Raw genomic sequence first — 4,690 nt, 5'->3', positions numbered from 1 at the left:
CGAAACAACTCATCAGAAATCCTGCTGTAAAGCAGCTGTACATGGAGCATGGAAGGGAAGTTATCAAGACGTTTTCTGCCGGTCTTGGGTTGAGTATCGACTTTCTGATGCACTTTCGACGTTTTCTGCTCAAAGATCGAACGTCATGTGCTGCGTGCGCGACAAACCCCAAAAGCATGATGGCGCAGATATAACACGCAATTGTCAGACGAAGCACACTTAAAGTCGTCCTCAACCCAAGACCGGTGCAATGTGATTGCAACGCATTTATCTCATAGAGAATTTTAGCGTTCGATTTCGCGCTATCGAACACAAATTGAATGAATTGTGTGATCTTACTAGGAGCGAGGCAGAGAATCTCTAAAGTATCCAAACACTGAGAGATCGCTCTAGAATTATAAAAGTGCATACATTTAAGATTTTCATTTTGATAACTCTAAATGTATACATGACACTATCCCTCATATATGATGCATGAACTTTTTGTGTGCTTAGCAGCCCACATTGATCTCGGACTCCTTATCGAAATTTCATGATCAATGCAATTATAAATATTTCGATACTTATGAATGTTCACAAATACTCCAAATGTATTGTAAATTTCGTACTATTTTACGGTATTGTATTCAGCACAATTGCATCAATAATGTAAGGGTCAAGAATGCAAGATCCCAGTTTATTGATCTGTTACTCGCCCGTACAAAGATTCACTGGATATAACAATTAATTTTTGCTTTAAGACTGCTAAAGATGGACCGCTCTACGAGAAGCCACCGCGGTGGAGCTCCATTTCACTATCTACACTTTAGTGTACCAGCACCAGCTTCTCTGGGCGAATTGTCACCGGGAATCTGCTTATGTGTGCCAGGTTAAATGGCTTATCGAGTTCTCGCCAGAAGTGTGACCCACGCAACCGATACGCCTTTTATCGGTAAGAATCTGAGATTACTCAGATGAGAACAATACCAGTGACTTTCTGAGCCCCGAGTAAACATTTCTGCACTCATCCGTCGATCCAAATCGAGTCGTTCCCCAAGGAGGAGGCACACACTGTGCTCAGTCTCCCTGCTGCCCGAGTCTCGGACTTCGGCCCGTTTTCATTGGCGAATAGTGTATCGATCCCGCCCACGACAATGCCCAGATCGAAATGATCGAAACGAAACTGATGTAAGAAACACAGCTTGGTTTCCTGCAAGCTCAAGAGTCGTCGCGGTTACAAATTTAAGCCGTTGAAAGCCGCTCGCTGCGTTGGTGCGGAGAATTTAGATAGCCTATACACCTGAGTTTTCCGCTCACACCTAGTATAATGAGCACCAGAAAGTTGCGCAGCGCACGCTTTCCGAACCTATAGGTCATCACGTGCTAGTGGTCCGCGTCCGCTTGGAGCTACAGCAATTGAGAACCCCCGATCACTCAACAGTGAAATTTCAATAATTACTATAAACTGGTGTAAGTGGCACAGATCGCATAATTTACTTCGCGCAATAGTAGATACATCACGACGCCTCAACCGTCAGAAGCTTTACAAGCCGGTTTCGGCAGAGCGGCACGTGCCTGAATCGTCGTTTCATTTTTAATTTTGCAGCGTATATGTCATGACGTGAACATAAATGTGACAGTCCTACGCCTCAAGATTCTGCTGTGTCCAGCTCTCATCTCCACGCAAAAGCTCTAAAGCTACCAATCAAGCTGTTTGTGCACCGCGCTACCATTAAATGGCCGCGCGCTGTGACGTGCAAACCTTTCTTGTATTTCAAGGGAGATAAAGATCAAGGTATGCACGTAATTGTAAGTTGCCACGGCGAGCAGGGCAATCTATTTGAAGGGAGCCTTAAACTGCCACGAGTTTTCAGACCGTGGCTTTCATTTTCCCTTCACGAGGTACTGATAATAGTCCGGATGAAAAAAAGGTGACACTCTATTTGATGAACTCTATGAATTTGCGGCCCAATATATATTAGTGGCTAAGTGCATATGTGCGTGTCAACTGGTGAAAGTCTCGTCGCACACAGCGGTATTTTTGGTCAGCTAGCTGGTTCCGGAAGAGCACTGCTATTTCATCAGTATAGAATTTCCTTCCGGTCTATTTGAAGACAAATACTGGTATTGCGTCATTTGTGGACCGTCTAAGCAAGATGGCACATTTTGCTACTATCAGAAATTATGTGATCAGTAAGGATACAGCCACGGTGTCCTGACTCGCGATAAAAAAATTCCCGGCGGACTGCAATGCGCATTTTTCAGCGAAGTCAACAGAGATTCTTTGAAGTCGAATTTGTCAGCCGGTAACCATCCACAAGCCGATAGTCGAGCAAACGCGTGAATTGTGTTGTCGAGGTTATCTGAAACGGGAATTGCCCATCTGTGTACACGCACTATCTGAGGAAGGTTAAGGTCAACTGACACGCTTCCTAACGTGTTGCTCACTTCCAGCGGGCTATTGAATTACGGAGAATGAAGCAAAGGTGATTTGAAGTTTGCGTTGCACATCACCCGCAGCAAGATGAAGCCTTGGCAGCACGTGTGCTCAATGCTAGACAAGGCATGTAGCCATCACTGGGGATCTCATCAAAACCAAAGCAAAAGTCTTTGCTGATCGACTTTGTTTGCGCTAAGATGCAAGCAAATGTTCCAATGGGTGACTGCAACGTTTCAAGAGAGGAACAAACTGTGCTGCATCAGAATCCATGGTGAGAGTGGTGCAGCAGATCATGCAGTAATTGATGCTGCCGTTACTGCGCTTTTAGCTGTCATTGCGCGGCATGGGCTGAATGATATGTACAACATGGATAAAATTGTTATGAATGCTAGCAACGTACTTTACATGGGAGTTCTTCAATTGATGTCTTCGTAGGACAATATCATTTCATGGTTATTTAAATGAAAAAGTAGACGAAACTATCATTCTCCCTTCTGCATAATAGAACCGCATCACTAGTGACTTTGCTGCCATTGCAAATAAGTCAGAGAAGCTCAAGCCATTGTTCATTGGAAAGGCACAAAGCCTCGCTGTTTCAATCGTAACAACAGGAGAACAACTGATCTTGTTTGTTCGCAGCAATACAAAAGCGTGGAGGACTTGCGCTGTCGTTCTGGGGATCATTGAAAAGGTTTGATAACAACTTAAAGGTACAATATGTAAACCTTTTAAATTTGTTCTCAACAATATCAATCACAGTTCTTTAAAGCCAAAGATTTCTTTACTAGAAAACGCCATTTCTCACATAGCCGACGATCACGAGGTGAATAATGCCGAGGGGACTTCCTTCTTCTAGCCTGCACGTCTAGGATCCAGCCCATGGATGCTGGGATAATTTCCGTTCAAGCGACATTACAGACGTGATCATCTTCAAATATTGTTGATCGTGACGATCGAGGTGATACCAAAATCTATCAGATCGATCAGTTAAGTGCAATGAAGTGGAGCAATGCAGCTGGGGAGAGATATCAGAAGCCACCGTGGCCAATTGTTTCGCCACTCTGGTCTCTTTGCAGGACCTCCTCATATGTTGGTCCCCAATATAGATGAGCAAAACATTGAAATCGACGTGTGCGACGCTATCCAAAGGTTTTCTTTTGATAAATGGCTATTTAACAGCTTCTGCGTCCAGCGATAGAGGACGACACAGCCAAACTGGTGTTGAATGACGACGCGATTATAGCCTTGGTTCAGGAGGCGAAAGAAGAGGAGAATGGCGATCAAGAAAACGAAGATGTCGGAAAGCAGATAGTCCGAATCTAGAAAAGCTAAAGAGCCTAGCAATTACTGCTTTTCTGCTGGATGAGTCGAATCCCACAGATAGAGTGGAACTCAGGCGCATTCGAGAACTGCAGATATCTTTCTTCCCGACGGCGACAGTCCAGACTACCATCAGTTACGTGGCTGGTCTTAAATAAGTCCAGCATGATTGCTTGGCACTTCATTGTCGTCTACATCAAATTTCATGTTGTTAAATATATTAATTAATTCACTACCTGACGTCGCATTATGGACATGTGGCAGAGAGACCCGAAGGGAGTGAGTTAGACAAAGCGCTACATACTCGGGTAACTCATAATTGGCTACTATTTTACCATGTATGAGTAAGTACTTGGCTACATCTTTTATTAGTTATACGAGGGTATGAATTACCCGAATATGAGCTATCACTGTATTCAATATAACGATTTCTTTTTTACTAACCAACAAATGATAACTTTCCATATTACAGGATATACAGTTCAGAAAAGCAATATTTATCTAATATTTTGGAGTGATACAAGACGTTGTTTCTGAAGATATTTGTTTAGATCACCTGCTTTCTGTGCTGCAATGAGTATAGAAAATTATTTGACAACAACGATGGTTTGATTATCTATTCACAGAAAAAATGGTACTCTCAACGGTTATTACTTTCCTCCATACGAACTAACATTACGCTAGTTTGTAACTAGACAATTTCTCTCAACGTCAATGAAGCACGGTATCAGTAATTTAAGTGAGAAACACTCAGATTTAAGCCGAAAGTAGTAATTAACGAAGACAGTACAGCAAGCTGGATATGAACTCGTTTGATACCAAGTATCACCATCTTAATCTGCTACTTGTTGGGAACATTCACTAGCATGCAGTAAGTGTATAAAGCGCTCTATAGCATCGTACCATCATCAACATTACTTCCAAGCAAGAATTGTGAATCCGATAAACGGG

Source organism: Plasmopara halstedii (assembly GCF_900000015.1).
Source record: "Plasmopara halstedii genome assembly, contig: Scaffold_218, whole genome shotgun sequence".
Classification (NCBI taxonomy): domain Eukaryota; phylum Oomycota; class Peronosporomycetes; order Peronosporales; family Peronosporaceae; genus Plasmopara; species Plasmopara halstedii.
Note: the sequence above shows the minus strand (reverse complement) of the source record.